Genomic DNA, 20,461 nt, shown 5'->3' with positions numbered 1-20,461 from the left:
CAGCTGAGTTGGAACAACGTGACACTCTGCCTTCACTGTTCAGCCCTCATACTGTGGTCAAGTGTCCTCTTAGTGTTCTCTGTGTGCTGTGTTTTTCACGTTTTTGTGCTTTTAGCGATTTTGTTGTTCATTTTTTATTTTTCAAAAATTTTTAAGAGACAGGATCTCCTCTTTTTGCCCAGGCTGATGTGAAATGCAGTGGTGTGATCGTAGCTCACTGTAACCTTGAACTCCTGGCCTCAACAATCCTCCCGCCTCGGCCTCCCACAGTTCTGGGACTACAGGTGCATACCACCACTCTTGGCCTTGATATTGCTGTTTAAATGGCCTCCAGGCATCGTGCTATCTAGTGTTCCCAAGCTCCAGAAGGCTGTGATGTGCCTTGCAAAGAAAATACATGTATTAGATAAGCTTTGTTTAGGCTTGACTTTTAGTGCTGCTGGCTGAGTTCAGTGTTATTGAATCAAAAATATGTATTAAGTGAGTTTGTCTTTAAACAGAAATGTACATAAAGCACATCGATGTATTGATTAGTTGACAAAAAATGTTGATCAGTTTGGCTAGAGGCTTTAAGAAACCTCCTCTGTATTTCCCTTGGGAGCAATGGTTTAGTATTTGCCAATGCAGTGTTTGCAGTGACTTTATGGAACTACTGCGAGTTATGAGAATTGACTGCGTACAGGTGCTCATATTCCGCCCCTTGATCCTGAATATGCTTGATTTGGAAAAGGGGAAGTGGTTCATTGCACCCTCAAGTTAACACTTCTGAGAGAAGTCAAGCAGAGGAGCAACACCAGTAGGAGATACATGTTTTAATAAATATATGACAAGGAATTGGCTTACATAATTGTGCGGCTTGGCTAAGTAAGCCTGAAACCCACAGGGCATACTATCAGGAAGGAAGAATCACATAGGCATTGCTGAAGCTTGTCCACAGGCAGCCAAATAGGGAACATCCGGTGAAGGAAAAGCAATTGTGGATCCACCTGCTTTTGGAATCTCTTTTACCAGGAAAAGCTCAGTCCCTTTTAATGGCTCACTTGATTGAGTTTGGCCCATCGAATATAATCTCCCTAGATTAGAGTCAACTGATTAGGGCCTTTAATCACATCTATAAAATGCCTTCACAGCAGCACCTAGGTTAGGGTTTGATTGAATAACTAGGAGAAGGTATGTGTCGCAAAAAGGTTGCTGCCCATGTATTTAGTCACACAGAAACTTCTAAAGATCATTGCAATGATACGTAAATGTAGATTTTAGGCTGGGTGTGGTGGCTCACAACTGTAATCCCAGCACTTTGGGAGGCCAAGCTGGGAGGATTGCTTAAGCCCAGGAGTTCAGGACAATCCTAAGCAAATAGTGAAACCCTGTCTCTCTAAAAAATACAAAAATTAGTCCAGTGTGGTGGCACGTGCCTGTAGGCCCAGCTACTTGGGAGGCTGAGGTGGGAGGATGATTGAGCCTGGGAGGCTGAGTGCAGTGATCATGCCACTGCACTCTAGCCTGGGCAACAGAGCCAGATGCTGTCTCAAAAAACAGTGTAGGTTTTAATGCAAGTTATTTTGTTTCTATAAGTTTGAATGATGAGTTCTGCATAAGTAAAGTCACATGATTTCACTTGGCTGTCTTTTGATCAACTGAGATTTCATTACTTCTCCCTTCTTTCCTAGGACCAGGCACCATTCCGAGTTTCTTCTATAAACCAGGTACTCTGACCTTCCTCATTTTACAAGTAGAGACACTGGAGCATTGGGAAGTTAACTATCTCTACTAAGTGATAAAGCCAGGATTTTAATCCTGGTAGTCTAGAGCCAGAACCTGTGTTCTTAACCTTCATGCTATGCTGAGTCTCAATATGACATGAAGAAAGTCATTTCTATCAAGACCCCTTCATGTTTTAGGTAGGCAGGTCTGCATGAGAAGCACATGAGAACTCATGTAGTTCTTGGTTGTCTGGTAGCACAGGGGAGCATATATTCTTGTTAAAGACATTGGTGTCTCTTTCATTGCTGGAATCTTAGGCTCTACTTCTAGAACCCCAGTCCCTCTGGCCCTGTTCTTGGACCATGTACCACCTAAAGTCCCTTGAATCATTTAAACCTTGAAGTCATACAGATTCCCCACTTGCCCCACACTCATGACTTCTTCTACAAAATCACGCAGATTTGTGTCCTGAGGCTTTAATTAACTCTCCTGGCCAGGTTAGACCTTCCCAAAGAACTTTATTATTTTGTTCTGCTCCATTGCCCATTAATTTATTCATGCATTCATGTATTCATGTGTGCAAGCAACCCAATGTTTGAGTATTTACTATGTGCCAGGTATCATGCTAGGTACTGGGGATATAGTCATTAATAGGATAGACAGCTCTCAGCACCTTGAAAGTGGTTATAATCCCATGTCCCAGAGAAAAAGTCTGGGGAGTAGGATCACCTGCTGATGTGGTTTGGATTTATATCCCTGCCCAAATCTTGTCGAATTGTAATCTCCGGTGTTGGAGGAGGAGTTTGATGGGAGGTGGTTGGATCATTGGGGTAGATTTCCCCCTTGCTGTTCTCATGATAGTAAGTTCTCATGAGATCTGGTTACTTAAAAGTGTGTAGCACCTCCCCCTTCACCTTCTTCCTTCTTCTCCAACCATGTAAGGCGTGCCTGCTTCTCCACTTTCTGCCATGATTTTAAGTTTCCAGAGGCCTCCCTAGACATGCTTCTCATACAGCCTGTAGAACTGTGAATCAGTTGAACCTCTTTTCTTTATGAATTACCCAGTCTCAGGTAGTTCTTTATAGCGGTGCAAGAACAGACTAATACACCCGTCAAACAGGAAAGCAGGCCCACAATGCCTTGCATGCTGCCTTTCTTCCTGATTCGGCAGGTATTTGCAGAAGTGTGTGTTTTCCCCTATACAGGTGAATGTGTTAAAATGATTTTACATCACTAAAAGCCCCTATTCACTAATACACCCGTCAAACAGGAAAGCAGGCCCACAATGCCTTGCATGCTGCCTTTCTTCCTGATTCGGCAGGTATTTGCAGAAGTGTGTGTTTTCCCATATACAGGTGAATGTGTTAAAATGATTTTACATCACTAAAAGCCCCTATTCATCAGCCTCCTTGTTTTTTTCATCCCTTCTCCTTTCTACTGTCATAGGAATCCTTGGGGGGTCTCTTTGCCAGCCAGAAACCTCTGTGGCCAGTGGTGCCATCTGCCTGAGTATTACTTGTACCCACTGGATTCATTCTGCCTACTCGGCTTGGCAGGCTGCGCTCGGCTCACAATAATGGGCTGGATCCCACTCTTGCCAAGGGTGAGCCAGGTGTAGAGCAGTGAGGGGTGTGTGGGTGAGCAAGTGTGGGGTCTGGCCACTGTGCACAACCAGGCACACTGGCTACTGTGGCAAGGCAGGCACCTCCAGGCACCAACACAGGTATTGGCTGTGTGTGAGGCTGTGGCTGGACCAGTTGTACTGCATGCAGCTTCTGCTATGGGCACCTGCATCTTGATGAGGGGAACATGGTGGCATCCAGAAGCTTGTAAACACCAGAAACCACAGAACCCTAAAGAGGGTGTCACAGTCCTGGCTCAGGAAACGCTAAGTCTGGGCTCCTCAAAAGGCTGCAGGTCTTTTCTCCTTCTTGTCTTCTACAATGTGGTGAGCAGGGGGCATGTTCCAGCCCTATTTGTGTTACAACTCTTTTAGTCCTGTTATTTGGCAGGTCCCGAGTTCTTGTCCCATATCCAGGAAGAGTGAGGTACATGTACAACTGGAGGGTGAGCATGGCAGAGAGGAGCTTCACTGGGCAGCAGAACAGTTCTCAGGAGACCTGAAATGGGAAGCTTCCATCCACAGGCAGGTCATCGTGAAAAGTGTACAGCTCTCAGTGGAGAGGAGACCTGCAGTGGGTAGCTCCTCTCTGCAGGTTGGGGGACGTCCTGACAAGTTCATTCAGCTCTCTGCTGAGAGGAGACCCACAGTGGGTAGCTCCTCTCCGCAGACAGGTCCTCCTGACTTCTGTCAAAGTCTGGCTGAGTTTGGGGTTTTTATGGGCTTCAGAAGGGAGGAAGTGGATGCTGATTGGTCCTTGGGTAGCCGTGAGCAGGCCTGGAAAAAGCACCGTAAGAGGCTGGGCATGGTGGTTCATGCCTGTAATCCCAGCACTTTGGGAGGCCGAGGTGGGCGGATCGCGAGGTCAGGAGATGGAGACCATCCTGGCTAACACGGTGAAAGCCCGTCTCTACTAAAAATACAAAAAAAAAAAAAAAAAAAAAAAATGTGCGGGACGTGGTGGCAGGCACCTGTAGTTCCAGCTACTTGGGAAGCTGAGGCAGGAGAATGGCATGAACCCAGAAGGCAGAGCTTGCAGTGAGCTGAGATCACACCACTGCACTCCAGCCTGGGGGACAGAGTGAGACTCCATCTTAAAAAAAAAAAAAAAAAAAAAAAAAGCACCGTAAGTTCTCACTCCAGTCTGCAGAACCAGCAGCCTGGCCTCCACGCCATCCCTGGCCTAAAGGTGGGGTTTCACTGGGGACCCACCTTTTTTTGGCTGGGAACCTGTCTGCCTCCTGCTGCCGTCCATGATGCCCAGGCTGTTCATGCTGAGGGGTGCCTGTAGGCCCTCGCTGAGCAGCCCTCACAACCCGCTCAGCGTCCCTCCTGTGCTCATCGGCACCCAAAGTCCAGAGGGGGCTGTGGCAACAGAGGGCTGGCGTGTCAGCACTACCCCAAGTGTGCTGGGTTGTGACAGTGCCTGGGTTTGGCTTCAGCTTCACTCTGAAATTGGTGCAGGTGCTGGGAGTGAGGAGAGGCCAGGCAGCGGGAGTAGGCACTTCTGAGCCTGCAGGGGAAAGGAGCCTTCCGAGGCCCCCAAGAGTGCAGAGATGCCCAGGTCCACAGCTGTGGCTGGGTGGCTGCAGCTGCACCTGGGAGGGTGGGGCTCCCACCCCTCCAACTCAGAAGGGGTTGGAGCTCCTGCCTGTTCCTGGCTTCCACCGACTCTGTGAGTGCACAGCCCTGGCTGCATCTCCTTCACTGCAGCCAGTGTCATGGCAGTGGCCGTTCCAGACAGGCCACTGTTGCTGTCACCACTCTACTCCATCAGACTTTATTCATTTAGAGTATACCTTTCTAGATCTTTCTTCCATGCATTTATAAACATATACGAATATATTTTGTTCAAAAAGAATTTATAATGGTACACAATATTCCGTAAATGCTAATTGGTGGATGGAATCATTTTCACATGTGTTGCTCTCCAGTTTGCTTGCTTCCTTCCCGGATTTCTGTACCTTTTCCAGGTAGAGTGGCTAGGTGTATTAGGAAAGTAATGTCTCTGAATTCCTGGTTTTTCCTATTAGCCATGTTAACTAGATGTGGCCGTAAGAGTTGCTGTGTTAGTCAACTCAGGCTGCCATAACAAAACATTATACGTTGTGTGGCTAAAAGAATAGAACTTTATTTCTCATGGTTCTGAAGCCTGGGAAGTCCAGCATGGTCGGTTTCTGGTGAGGGCTCTCTTCCTGGCTTGCAGACAGCCACCTTCTTGCTGTGTCCTCACATGGTGGAGAAAGAGAGAGTTCAATCTCTCTCTCTTTTTTTTTTATAAAGACACCAGTCCTGTTGAATTAGGACCTCATCCTTATGGTTTCATTTAACTTCAGTTACCTCTTAAAGACCCTATCACTTAATAGTCATTTTAGGGGTTAGGACTTCAACATGTGGATTTTGGGGAGACACGACTCAGTCCACAGCATTGTCCATGATGTCTGTACATGCCTCAGGGCAACCATATACATAGCGGGGCTGCTCCAGTGCATCTAGTTCAGGGCTCTGCCCCCAGTGGACACTCTTTAGGTTTGTGGACACATGTGCTTCTTAGATTAGAACTGCTCCTTGCCCTGTGACTTGAGATAAGCTGAGAGCCTCCCAATGGCCTCCATCCCTAGCATTCCATTTGAATTAGTGGAAATTTCAACTACCACTTTGTGAATGGTTCCAGGTGTGCAGGCTTGGGGAGACCAATATAGCTGGAAAGCCAAGCTTAAATATTAAATCAAGCTTGGGGTGGAGGGCAGTTACCATCACCTAAGGATCTAGGAAGAGCATACTATCATGGGATGACTCAGGCCTGTTAAAAATAGGGGGATAAGCCTATGTCTTGATGGATCAAGTGGCATGCCAAAGCCAGTTAATTAACCTCACACTTCAGCTCAAATCTTGGTTAGTTTTAAAGGCTCAGAAGGACGAAGAAGCATACAGAAAAACATATGGAGTCCCCACAGAGTTACTGAGAAGAGAGAACTGTTCACTGGGAGATTTGAGGGCTAATTAAGAAGGGGATTTCAAAGAAGAAAACTGTCAAGTGGCCACATAGGATTCTGTCGTGGGGATTCTGAGTCACTGGGATGCTGTGAGACATATTTCTGTTGTGGTTTAGATGCCAGGATGAGAGTGTGAAGCAGGGCTTTGGGGTAGATGGAATTGGAGGATGTTTGTGGAAGAAATATTGGGAGGGAAATGAGCTCCTGGCTTGATGTGGCATGAATACTTGCAAGACACGTCAAACATGAAGACTGCATATGTTATCTAGAAATGAAATGTCATTCTGTCAAATGAAATGACAGAACCATGTGGCAAGTGGGACGGCAGAGTAGATCTGCAAAAACCAGAAGGTTGGTTGAGAGTGGGCAAAGGACCAGGACTGTGAGGCTAGTAACCTGCTTTCATCGTGGGGTGAGTTCCGTCAGCCATGAATGTGGATTAGGGACAATTGTTCAGCTTGAGAAGTTCATATCTGGTAGCTACACTGTGGAAAATCACTGTGTTTCATCAGGCAGTGGGAAAAGAAGGTGCCAGAATGGTTATAATCATAGACCTTGTAATCAGACAACCTCCAGGACTTTCTAGAGGCTAGTTATAATTTCTCCAAGCCTCAGTTTCCTTATCTGTAAAGGTGGATAAAAATAGTACTGATATGGTTCGGCTGTGTCCCCACCCAAATCTCATCTTGAATTCTAGTTCCCATAATCCCCACATGTCATGGGAGGGACCCAGTGGGAGGTAACTGAATCATGGGGGCAGTTACCCCTATGGTTTTCTCGTGATAGTGAGTTCGCATGAGATCCGATGGTTTTGTAAGGGGCTTTTCCTCCTTCGCTGGGCACTTTTCCTTCCTGCCACCATGTGAAGAAGGACGTGTTGGCTTCCTCTTCCAACATGATTGTAAGTTTCCTGAGGCTTCCCCAGTAACGCAGAACTATTAGTCAATTAAACCTCTTTTATAAATTACCCAGTCTTGGGCATGAGAATGGGCCAATACAAGTACCTACCTGTTAGGGCTGTCAAAAGGACTAAATGAGGCCAGGTGCAGTGACTCACACCTATAATCCCAGCACTTTGGGAGGCTGAGACAGGAGGATGGCTTGAGCCCAGGAGTTCGAGACTAGCCTGGGCCACATAAAAGACCTTGTCTCTACAAAAAATAAAAAAATTCACCTGGCACAGTGGCATGTGCCTGTGATCCCAGCTACTTAGGAGGCTCAGGTGAGAGAATCATCTGAGTTCAGGAGGTCGAGGCTGCAGTGAGCCACGATTACACCACTGTACTGAAGCCAGGGCAACAGTGAGACCCTGTCTTAAAAAAAAAGAACTACATGAAGAAATGCCTGTAAAGGGCTTAGATCACGGTAAATGCTTAAGAAATGTTAGTTATAATTATTACAGTTAAGCAATATAATTTGTGTCCTCATAACAAGGAAGAACATTCAGTTTCTTGTGTCAGAAAGAATAGACAGTGAAAAAGGAAATAAACAGAACACAGGTGCACCTAAATGGATTTTGGCCAAAGTCATGCAGAAAGGAGCCTAGGAGAGTTTTCAAGCTATGTTAGAAGTGTTTATCAAGTTCGGAAGGGACATTGAGTAATGTGGGTCTGGGATGGTTGAAAGGGAGGAAAAAAAAAGAAAGTGAATTTTATATCCCTGTTATCTTGAGTGTCAGTAGCCTGTGTAAAGCACCCATTGTGTGCAGTGTGCCCCATTAGATATAGGATTGCACAGATATAGATGAGCTGACTTCTCTTCACATGGAGATGACCATACATGTTGTCATGATCAGTAAAGCAAGTGTAGCAATGATGTAAGAACTAAATACAGCAAATGGGCAGGATCACAAATCTAGCACAGGCCTGACTGTATCCAGCTGAAGGCACATCACCTCAGGGACTTCATATATCTCTCTGATATCTTGCATACCCACTTCTTATATTGTACTTTTCTAGATGCTCTAGGAAATTTGCAATCTTATCCCTGATTTTTGTGATGTTTTGGAGGGTAACTGGGGAGCCTATTTAGGAAGTTTTGATGATAGTCCAGGTAATAGGAGATAAGCCCAAATGGGGACAGTGGGATTGGAGAACAGAGAGCAGGTGCAGAAGCTGGTGATATTGCATTGGTAAAATCAGCAGGACCCAGCAAGAATGAATAAAGGGGCACGTGCTGCCGTTCTAGCCTGGGCATCACAAAGTCCTATTTGCAGAGCTTGGGGGATACTGAAGGAACCTGGACGAGGGGTTCTCATGTTTTATAGTGTTTAGGAGTCAACTTTGGAGATTGTTAATGCAGATTCCTAGGATTCACCACAGGCCTACTGAATCTGAATCTCTAAAGTAGACTTGGAAATCTGCCTTTTTAGCAGGTACCCCAGAGGATTCTGATGCAGGTGATCTGCAGATCATGCCTTGAAAAATGCTGGTCTAAAGAAAATAAACATCTTAGCTTTGGTCCTTCGGAAAGCAGAGTCGGAGGCAAGGACCCTGGTGCTAAAACTTCATCTGGGAGGTGAAATCCCAGGATAAGGGTGTGTGGGGCACAGGGAGAGACAATGGGATACATGAATTTATTTCCTTTTCTTTTTTTCTGCTGGCTACCATTTCAAAATAAGCCATGAAGGATCAAGCAGGTCACTCAGCATGTAGGGCTCTTCCAGGTAATTTACGAGAGGAATCCGGCCTCAGGATAGCGGGAGAAAGAAGGAAACAGGAATCCGCCTCTCTCCCACTCTACCCCTGCTCCTGTTTCTCATTGGTAAAGTGCTCCATGGGGGCTCAGGGTTGTATCACCCATCCTCTCAGTGGCCTCTCAGGAAGCCGGACCTCAGACCATTAGGGGTAGAGGGGCACCCAGGACAGATGGGATCCTGGCCTAGAGAGAAAAGAAGAAGGAAGCAGTGGAGGACATCTGAGAAGGTGCACAGACTTGTTTCCAAAGAGAGTAAAGAAGTGAGGCTGGGAAAGGTAGATTTTTTTCAGTTCTATAATTAATTGCAGTTTTGAAGTTGAATAAGAAAGATTTCTAGGGAACTTGTCTAAATGGAGTTATATTTACAATGGGAATAAGAAAGGAAGCCTAGAATTTGTACCCATCATACATTTTCTTTAAATTTTTCTTTATTTGTATCAGAACAACTTCCAGGAAAAGAAGGCACTGAGGATTAAATGCTACGTGGGAGCAGTTGCTGATTTTTGCAATGGGAGGCTGCATAGATTCAAGGTATCACTTATTTATTTTATATCCTGAATTAACTTTCCACCTTCCCAGTCCAAAGTTCTAATAAAAGGTTTCACTTGATTAGAGAGCAAATGAGCTTGTGACTCTCATCCAAAATCACACAGCTTTTTCTCTGAAGACTTGTAAGTTCCTAAGACACTCTAAAAGGAATATAAAAATAATAATTGTAGTTCTTAAGGAGTGCCAATTGCATACTGGATTCCAGAGAGTAATAACTCTGCTTAATGTTTACATGAAGCTTTCCCTCTGTGTGTTGACAGAACTTGGCTAACATTATATGCTGTCAAATGGCATTAATCTGTCGCAGAAATAGGGGGAATTTAGTCATAGGAAGTTTAAGTAACTGATCATGTCCTACAAGGCGTTGGCGAGAAATGGACAATTAGACTTACTTTCCACTACCATCCTGAACCATGTAAAAATATCTTGGGTGGCTGTGAGATCTGATTCTAGGAGGAAATATCCCTTGGCTCTCGTAAAGATGTTGATAACTCAGTTGTAAGAAATTGATTTTAGGGGGGTGTGTGTGTGTGTCTGTTTGCCTGGGGACAGGATGTAAAAAAAAAATAGCTGTTTTGAATGTAGTCGAACTGTGTGTGAGGATAGGTTAAAGGATGGGTGATGACGGTAGACAATTCATGGTTTGCAGTAGAAGTTAAAGGATGGAGAAGGGAACAATGTGTAGATTCTTAAGTGCCTATAGGTAATGTGGATCAAGAAGTAAAGAAAGGTTTTGAGCAAAAAAGGAAAGGGCAAAATGGAGAATAGAAAGAAATGAGAAGATAGTGTTAAGCAAAGAAACAGAAGGAAGGAGGGACAAACTGCTGTAGGAGGTCAAAATAATCCATTCAGGGAATTATTGGAAGAGATACATGCCATATAAAAAGAAAAGCAGGCAGGGCATGGTGGCTCACACCTTAATCCCATCACTTTGGGAGGCTGATATGGGTGGATCACCTGAGGTCAGGAGTTCGAGATTAGCCTGGCCAACATGGTGAAAACCCGTCTCTACTAAGAATAGAAAAATTAGCCGGGCATGGTGGTACGTGCCTGTAATCCCAGTCACTCAGGAGTCTGAGGCATGAGAATAGCTAGAACCCACGAGGAAGAGGTTGCACTGAGCTGAGATCTCAGCACTGAGCTCCAGCCTGGGTGACAGAGTGAGATACTGTCAAAAGCAAGCAAGCAAACAAACAAACAAAAAACCAGGCTGCTTACTAGCTGCATGTTTGAGAGAGATGTTGGTTATTGGTGACTGGGTCTGTAATGTTCGGTCAAAAAGGTTTTATTGAGCAACAGCCTCATACAAGGCATTGAGGCAGCAAGGGGAAGAAGAGTTTGCTTCTTGCTTGCTACGTGCCGTCCTTCCTCCCTGGACCTCCAGGTACAGACCCACTTAGAGAAAGAAAGTCAGCAATGGTGGTTGAACAGGATGCGTTGTCCCCAAGGTCTCTTCCACCTCTAGAATTCTTTGATTCTGGCCGAGGTCTCTATGGCTCCACAGAGGCTGTAGCAAGTGTGTTCTTGGTAGGCTGGATCTCTGTTAGGTTCAATAGTTGTTGTTTTAACTTCTGCCTCCCTTATTGCTACCAGATCTTATTGCTACCAGATAGGATGATTTTAGTTGCAGATGGACAGAAAACCTAACTGAAGCCAGCTTAAGCATAAGAGGAATTCATTGGCTTACAGTACTGAAAAGTCGTGAGTAGATTCATTCAGCAATAGCTTAATCCAGGACCTCAGATGCTATTCCAGTGCTCGTGTGTGTGTGTGTGTGTGTGTGTGTGTGTGTGTCTCCTCCCTTTCCGTGGGTTGTCTCCATTTTCAGGTCTGCTCTTCCCTATGGCAGCAAGATGACTGCCACAGCTCCAGTCATCACCTTTCAATCCCCAAATTGCACAGAGAAACATCTACCCAAGTGTGAGCTCCCACACACGTCCTGAGAGTCATGCTGATTGTATTGGTTCAGGGCGAACACTTATTCTTGAACCAAACACTCTGGCCAGAGGGATTAAATTGGTCAGTACCGGGCCACATGCTCCTCTCTGGAGCCCGAGGTGTAGCCCTGCCTGAGCCTTGAGCACTGGGGAGTCTGGGATGACATAACTAGGAGACAGGGAAGTGGATTCTGGAGAGCCAAAAATTAATACTGTGAAACCTGGGAAGAGACATGAGGTTCTGATCCAAAAAACAACAGGAAAAGGCCAGAGGGGCAAGAAAGAATCCTGATCCAGAGATGGCCCCAGGATTGAATGACAGGTTCAGAGTGGCAGCTCACTGCCCGCTCAGGGTGTCCTTTGTTCCAGGCACTGAATCAGGGATTTTGGATGACCCTGGTACATAGTTACTTCCAGGAGATTACAGGGGGGGAAATACTCCACTTCCTGTTTAGGATTACACTCTCAACCCTCCCCTCCCACACAAGCCATATGTTCATTCTTAAGCCTCAGCATCCAGCCAGAAAAGCCCTTTGTGTTTTCTTGGCAAAACTGGAGCCCAGTAATTAAAGTCCATATGCAAAGCTGCTCCCTCCAGCCCACACTGAAGTCTTTTAATTAGTATGTAATTGGTCAGAGAGGTACTATCAAATAGCTCCCAGTCTGGCCGGCTGGAAATGCAGTGTTTGAAAAGTCCCAGACCAGAGAGGGATAATAAATGCTTTACGTCCCATCTGTTGGAATGATTTGTTTAAGGTATAAATCGCTGTTCTGTTACTATTTTTAACAATTCTGCTTGTAGCGTTTCTTCAAATATGGTAACAACTACCAGAGCATTTATTGGAGGTAGGAGTATGAGTAAATGAACTAGAAGAAGGCTGAGCAAATCCATGTTATCCCTTCAAATAAATTCCTATAATGCAGTGGAGGTGGGGAGAGAAAGAGGAGAGTTGGGCATTTGGTTAACTATTTGTGGTCTTCACAATGAAGAGCTCCTGTCGCCCATTAACCTTGCCCCAAACACGGCGTGTGTGAGAATCTGGTGATGTGAGGAAAGACTTTGAATGCACCTTGGTAGACAAGGGTCAGCAGTTGCAGAGAAGCAAAAGGAACAAGCTGGAAAGCGGACACTTCATTGCCCTCTAGAAGCCATGGCAGTCCAGAGTGAAGCTGGAATAAGGTTTGAGAAGCAGTGGTCTAGGGCAGGGGTCCCCAGACCCTGGGCTGCAGACCCTGTTAGGAACCGGGCACACAGCAGAAAATGAGCAGTGGGCAGGTGAACATTAACACCTGTGGCCCACCTCCGGTCAGATCATCAGTGGCATTAGATTTTTGTGAGATCAGAACCCTGTTGTGAGCTGCTCATACAAGGGATCTAGGTTGTGCTCCTTATGAGAATCTAATGCCTGATGATCTGTCACCGTCTCCCATCACCGCCAGATGGAACCATCTAGTTGCAGGAAAACAAGCTCAGGGCTCCTATTGATTCTGTATTATGGTGAGTTGTATAATTATTTCATTAATATGTTACAATGTAATAATGATAGAAATAAGGTGCTCAATAAATGTAATGCACTTGAATCGTCTCAAAACCATCCCCCTGACCCCCTGGACCTTGGAAAAATTGTCTTTCACAAAACTGGCCTTTGGTGCCAAAAAGGTTGGGGACCACTGGTTTGGGGATCTTTAAAATTCCATCCCGCTCTGACAACACAGGTCAATATTGATGCTATTGATGCTATTCTTCTTCTTCTTTTTTTTTTTTTTTTTGAGACGGAATCTTGCTCTCTCACCCAGGCTGGAGTGCAGTGGCACGATCTCAGCTCACTGCAAGCTCCGCCTCCCGGGTTCACGCCATTCTCCTGCCTCAGTCTCCTGAGTAGCTGGGACTACAGGTGCCCGCCACTGCGCCTGGCTAATTTTTTGTATTTTTATTAGAGACGGGGTTTCGCCATGTTAGCCAGGATGGTCTTGATCTCCTGAACTAGTGATCTGCCCGCCTCAGCCTCCCAGAGTGCTGGGATTACAGGCGTGAGCCACTATGCCCGGCCTATTATTCTTATAGTAGTAGTGATAATATGATAATAATAACAGTGACACCATCATCATCGCGGCTGCCAGCTTTTACTGCATGCTCACTATGTGCCCGGCACTGTGCTCAGTGTTTTATATGAGTTGTCTCATCTGAGCTTCACACCCACCTCTGAGGTTGCCACTATTGCTCTGCCTGTTTCATAGATGAGGACACTGATGGGTTTACTAACTTGCTCAAGGTCACCAGATAGTAAGTGGCAGAGCTGGCATGTGACTCCCCCTGGCCATCTGACTCAGAGCCTGGGTTCTTACCCACTATGCTTGCCACCTTCTGCCCAGCATCGCGGAGTACCTGGTTTTGCTTGACGAAAATGCCGTGGAATCAGGAAGCTGGTGGAGGGAACATGGCTGAGCCCCTTCCAGGTTCTTTTTGTTCGTTAGCCTTTTGGGCAAACCTGTAGGAAAAAACTTAAATTTTAGGACAAAAAAATTCAAACTCATAGAAACAGTAGAAAAGCATTTGCCAGGGGCTGGGTGGGGGGCAGAGGATATGGGGAGATGTTGGTCAAAGGGTACAAACTTTCAGTCATAGGATGAACAGATTCTGAGGCACTGATGTACAGTCTGTTGTGACTATAGTTGATCATACTGTATTGTATACTTGAAATGTGCCGAGAGTAAACCTTAAACCTCATCCCAAAAAAAAAAAAAAGGTGATGGATATGTTAATTAATTTGATTTGGGTAATAAATTTACAATAGATACATATATCAAATCATTACATTATACTCTTTAAATATATACAATTTTAACAGTTATACCTCATTAAAGCTGAAAAAGATAAAAATAAAACCAAAACAATGAGGTTTAGAAGCATAGATGGCTATGTGACACGGCTCTCTAGGATAACAAGTCTGAGGTCTCTCTCAGCACCTTACCTTCCCAGCTGGTCCCTTCTAGGTGCGGAATTGAGGAGGTGTTGCCACAGCCCACAGGTGCGGGTGAGAATGTGCACCTGTGTTGAGGAGGCTGGGGGAGGTGGATGGAGCATTCGGCTCCACAGCCTTGGATGCACAGCCTTGTGGAGTCTTTCTCACTCTGCTTTTGTGTGGGCAGACCCCTAAGCACTGGACTCCTGTTCCCTCCAGGGACCTCTCTCTCCTGCTGTCTCCTCATTCTCTGCTTCTGAAGGTAAGAGATGGGGCCTATTTTTGCCCTGTCTGCCCTCCTTCCCAGGAGGCTGAGAAATAACTTGAACTGAGGCCTGCCCCATTGAGAGAAGAAGGCCTGACAGTTCTGTTTTCGCTCCCTTGTCATGTTGTCTGTCTGTTCATTCATTCCCATTAATGCCCTCCAGTGTCCACCCTTTCTTTCCTTCGACCGGAGAGGACTTGGGGAGTGGCCTAGGTTTACTCCGTTCTAGGCATTGGGTCGGTTGCCCCATTTGTCTTGCTTGTTCTTCTCCTTGCTAGTGTGTTGTGGTGGCTGGCTCTGGGTGGAGGCACAGACTTGGGTCTGGGGTTGAACATTCAAGAATACCCCTCGGGGCACTCAAGCCTTGCTAGCTCCAGTGAGGGAGCTCACAGCCCAGCCAATGTTGCTGGGGTTCTAGTCGGAGCCAGAGGCTAACCAGCCAATAATAAGCTGTTGCTTTGCCTTGCTCTGTCCTCCTTGCACCCCTTTCCCTTGGGACCTCATGGGGAAGGGTGGCTGATTTGTGGCAGGATTTGGGTTATCATCTATGTCCTGGCCAGTCCTGCAGACTGTGTGTGCCTATGAGTGATGAGCAGACTTTGTTAGGTGAGTGGGGTCCAGATGGAAAATGATGGGAAGAACCATGCTAATGTCATGATGCATTGAACAGGAAAGCCACTGATGGAGATGAAAGCATTTGTGTAAAGTAGCCTGGAAGCCTGGAAAGGGAGGGGAGCCGTGGGAATCGACGAGAAAGGGAAGTCAGAAGGCCTGGCTTCTAGATGGAAGTCCTGTTTGAAGGGAAAATTAGTGATGGCTTAAAATACTGTGTTTAACATGAATTAAAGGGGATTTCGACTAGAATCTGGAGTAAATCTTATTTGTCTGACACTTAAATCTTCGCTTCTAGAATACCCTCTCCTTGCAAAATAACAGTATTTTAGGTTTTGGTTATAATGCTGTATGAATAGATCTTGGTTTTGAAGAGCAATTGATCAGCCCTGTATGAGAGTTATTTACAGTACCTTTCCTTTTTGTAATGTCTGAAACAAAGATTGGTTTTGTAAAAAGTCTTCGTAGTATTCCTGACAAAACTAAGAGCCTTGCCTGATGGCACCACTACATGCAGTTTGGTTTGTAATCTAGGGATGGTTCCAGCATGCAGAGATTCAGAGTGGGTTTCTTTGTGGCTTGTCTGCACCTGCCGGAGATCTGGTGCACCTATTAAACCTACAAGGCAGCTATTAGCCACCAACTGACACCAAGATTATAGGTTAAACTCTGAATTGGTTTAAACGGTGTCATGTGTCCACCAGGGCAGAGAGCAAGGTGGGGGCATGTGTTTGGCAAATGATAGGAAGTTGCTCCAGCCTGGGGAGGAAAGTCTGTTTGTTAGCAATGGTCACACACAAAGAGGAGCAGGGTTGGAGTGGGCTTGTTGGAAAAGCCTAGAACCTGGAGTCAGAGAGACCCAAGTGTTGAATCCTGACTGTGTAACCCTGGTAAGCCTCAGTTTGTCATCTTGAAAATGTGAATGATAGGCCAGGCGTGGTGGCTCACGCCTGTAATCCCAGCACTTTGGGAGGCCGAGGCGGGTGGATCATGAGGTCAGGAAATCGAGACCATCTTGGCTAACATGGTGAAACCCCGTCTCTACTAAAAATACAAAAAAATTAGCCGGGTGTGGTGGCGGGCACCTGTAGTCCCAGCTACTCAGGAGGCTGAGGCAGGAGAATGGTGTGAACCTGGGAAGCGGAGCTTGCCGTGAGCTTAGATGGCACCACTGCAGCCCAGCCTGGGCGACAGAGCGAGACTCCGTTTCAAAAAAAGAAAGAAAATGGGAATGATAATACCTGATTTACAAAACAGAATTCAATGAATTTGAATTCACACAATTCTTGCTGACATTAATGCAAAAAAGTTGGCCAGACATAGTGCCTCACACCTGTAATCCCAGCACTTTGAGAGGTTGAGGCAGGTGGATCTCCTGAGGCCACGAGTTCAAAACCAGCCTAGCCATCATGGCAAAACCTCATCTCTACTAAAAACACAAAAATGGGCTGGGTGGTGATGTACTTCTTTAATCCCAGCTACTCCAGAGGCTGAGGCACAAGAATCACTTGAACCCGGGAGGCGGAGGTTGCAGTGAGCTGAGATTGTGCCACTGCATTCCAGCCTGGGTGATAGAGCAAGATTCTGTCTGGGGAAAAAAAAAAAAAAAAAAAAAGCTACAACGAGCTGCCTTAGTAGAAAAATAGCAGCAGCAGCAGCATTGAAAAGAGAATTTTGTGTAAGTCTCCAGCCTGCTGAATAGGGTAATTGAGAGAAAGGTTAAGCACGTAGCTCTGGAGTCACACAGACTTGGATTCCATTCTTGGCCCTGATACTTACATATGCTCAGGGTGTGCGACCTAGGGTGACCTCTGAGCCACAGTGTCCTCATTAGAATCATGGTAACAATACAGCTATCTATAGAGTCACGAAGAGTAAATGACACTACAGTACAGTGCTGGGCTCACAGCTCCGGAAATGCTCACAGGCTCCGGAAATGCTCAGTCACCTTCTCTGTTAGTCACCTTGTTCCATCATGCAGCATTTTTTCCTCTTGCATCACCACTACTTATTCTAAACTGGATTTTACCCTGAGGAGGGTAAAATTTTTCCCCTCTTCCTACAAGTACCCCCAGAAGCTTCCTACAAGTATGCCCCGGACTTTCCTAATTGCAGGCCACCTGCCCAATTTCTGCCACCAGCACCTGCCTCCTCCATTGTTATTTATTTAATATTTTTTTCAAATTAACTTTTTAATACTTAAATGCATTTAAAGAAAACTTCACATCACTATTATAAGCAAATATCGAATAGATCTTTAAATACAATGTCTATGAACCACCTGAAATCCTCATGTGTGCTCTCAAACACATCCATGTTATACTTGGGTGTTATACTTGGGGAAATACTGGTCTGCTCCTTTGCTCTTTAAAGTGTGGTCTCTGGACCGCAGCCTCAGTATGCCTGAGAATTGTTAGAAATACAGGATCTCAGATCCCATCCCATACCTCTTGAATGAGAATCTGCATTTTTAGAAGATCCCCAGTGATGGACATACTTTTTTGGGGGGAATTTATTACTTTTTTTATTAAAGTGACATTCATATGTACACTTTTAAGGTTTGAGAAGTAGTGGTCTAGGGGATCTTTAAAATTCCTTCCAACTCTGGTGTGTGCCTATAGCCCGGTGACTTGTAATTCTGGAGCAGGAGGATAGCTTGAACCCAGGAGTCTGAGGCCAGACTGGGCAACACAGCAAGACCCTGTCTCTCAAAAAAAATTATTGTAGCTCTGACAACAAATGTCAACTATTGATATTTCTCTCTCTCTTTCTGAAGTCCAGGTCCATATTTCCAACTGACATATTGTACTTCAGGCCTAAACCTTGCCTTTTCCCCACCTCCTCATCCTTGTAACCTTAGAAGCATTCACCATTAAATCCTTCCTCCCTGTTCCCTGACATCAGTTCTTGCCAAGGATGCCCAGCCCTGTCTCCATAAGCCTCTTTCTGTCCATTCCTATAGCTCCAATTGCATTTCCAGTCCCTTGTGTCTTAGTGCCTGGGCTGTTACCCTCTCCTTCATTCTCTTTCCTCCAACTCTTGACAGCTCTGTTTTATTATTACTATTTTTTTTATTATACTTTAACTTCTAGGGTACATGTGCACAACGTGCAGGTTGGTTACATATGTATACATGTGCCATGTTGGTGTGCTGCCCCCATGAACTCGTCATTTACATTAGGTATACCTCCTAATGCTATCCCTCCCCCCACCCCCCTCTCCACAACAGGCCCTGGTGTGTGATGTTCCCCTTCCTGTGTCCAAGTGTTCTCATTGTTCAGTTCCCACCAATGAGCGAGAACATGTGGTGTGTGGTTTTCTGTTCTTGCGATGGTTCACTGAGAATGATGGTTTCCAGCTGCATCCATGTCCCTATAAAGGACATGAACTCATCCTTTTTTTATGGCTGCGTAGTATTCCATGGTGTATATGTGCCACATTTTCTTAATCCAGTCTGTCATTGATAGACATTTGGGTTGGTTCCAAGTCTTTGCTATTGTGAATAGTGCCTCAATAAACATATGTGTGTATGTGTCTTTATAGCAGCATGATTTATAATCCTTTGGGTATATACCCAGTAATGGGATGACTGGGTCAAATGGTATTTCTAGTTCTAGATCCTTGAAGAATCACCACACTGTCTTCCACAATGGTTGAACTAGTTTACAGTCTCACCAACAGTGTAAAAGTGTTCCTATTTCTCCACATCCTCTCCAGCACCTGTTGTTTCCTGACTTTTTAATGATTGCCATTCTAACTGGTGTGAGATGGTATCTCATTGTGGTTTTGATTTGCATTTTTCTGATGGCTAGTGATGATGAGCATCTTTTCATGTGTCTGTTGGCTGCATAAATGTCTTCTTTTGAGAAGTGTCTGTTCATATCCTTTGCCCACTTTTTGATAGGGTTGTTTGTTTTTTTCTTGTAAATGTGTTTGAGTTCTTTGTAGGTTCTGGATATTAGCCCTTTGTCAGATGAGTAGATTGTAAAAATTTTCTCCAATTCTGTAGGTTGCCTGTTCACTCTGATGGTAGTTTCTTTTGCTGTGCAGAAGTTCTTTAGTTTAATGAGATCCCATTTGTCAATTTTGGCTTTTGTTGCCATTACTTTTGGTGTTTTAGACATAAAGTCCTTGTCCATGCCTATGTCCTGAATGGAATTGCCTAGGTTTTCTTCTAGGGTTTTTATGGTTTTAGATCTAACATTTAAGTCTCTAGTCCATCTTGAATTAATTTTTGTATAAGGTGTAAGGAAGGGATCCAGTTTCAGCTTTCTACTTATGGCTAGCCAGTTTTCCCAGCACCATTTATTAAATAGGGAATCCTTTCCCCATTTCTTTTTTTTTGTCAGGTTTGTCAAAGATCAGATGGTTGTGGATGTGTGGTATTATTTTTGAGGACTCTGTTGTGTTCCATTGGTCTACATCTCTGTTTTGGTACCAGTGCCATGCTGTTTTGGTTACTGTAGCCTTGTAGTATAGTTTGAAGTCAGGTAGCATGATGCCTCCAGCTTTGTTCTTTTGTCTTAGGATTGTCTTGGCAATGCGGGCTCTTTTTTGGTTCCATATGAATTTTCAAGTAGTTTTTTCCAATTCTGTGAAGAAAGTCATTGGTAGTTTAATGGGGATGGCATTGAATCTATAAATTACCTTGGTCAGTATGGCCATTTTCATGATATTGATTCTTCCTAACCATGAGCATGGAATGTTCTTCCATTTGTTTGTGTCCTCTTTTATTTCATTGAGCAGTGGTTTATAGTTCTCCTTGAAGAGGTCCTTGACATCCCTTGTAAGTTGGATTCCTAGGTATTTTATTCTATTTGAAGCAATTGTGAATGGGAGTTCACTCATGATTTGGCTCTCTGTTTGTCTCTTATTGGTGTATAAGAATGCTTGTGATTTTTGCACATTGATTTTATATACTGAGACTTTGCTGAAGTTGCTTATCAGCTTAAGGAGATTTTGGGCTGAGACAATGGGGTTTTCTAAATATACAATCATGTCATCTGCAAACGGGGACAATTTGATTTCCTCTTTTCCTATTGAATACCCTTTATTTCTTTCTCTTGCCTGATTGCCCTGGCCAGAACTTCCAACACTATGTTGAATAGGGTGGTGAG

At 44.9% G+C, this 20,461-nt stretch overlaps 1 long non-coding RNA gene across 1 annotated transcript in view; it reads left to right on the top strand.

Annotated features, from left to right (window-relative positions):
* The window catches only part of LOC117065687, a 284,692-nt gene that overhangs the window by 17,679 nt on the left and 246,552 nt on the right, over positions 1 to 20,461 (top strand). Inside the window, exon 2 of the long non-coding RNA XR_004430022.1 lies at positions 9,460 to 9,549. This is a non-coding gene — a long non-coding RNA (uncharacterized LOC117065687). The remainder of the gene's footprint in view (positions 1 to 9,459; positions 9,550 to 20,461) is intronic.

Source organism: Trachypithecus francoisi, unplaced genomic scaffold (assembly GCF_009764315.1).
Source record: "Trachypithecus francoisi isolate TF-2019V2 unplaced genomic scaffold, Tfra_2.0 Lachesis_group2, whole genome shotgun sequence".
Classification (NCBI taxonomy): Eukaryota; Metazoa; Chordata; class Mammalia; order Primates; family Cercopithecidae; genus Trachypithecus; species Trachypithecus francoisi.
The sequence above is the reverse complement of the archived record's forward strand: the minus strand, read 5'-3'. Positions and strand labels throughout refer to the sequence as shown.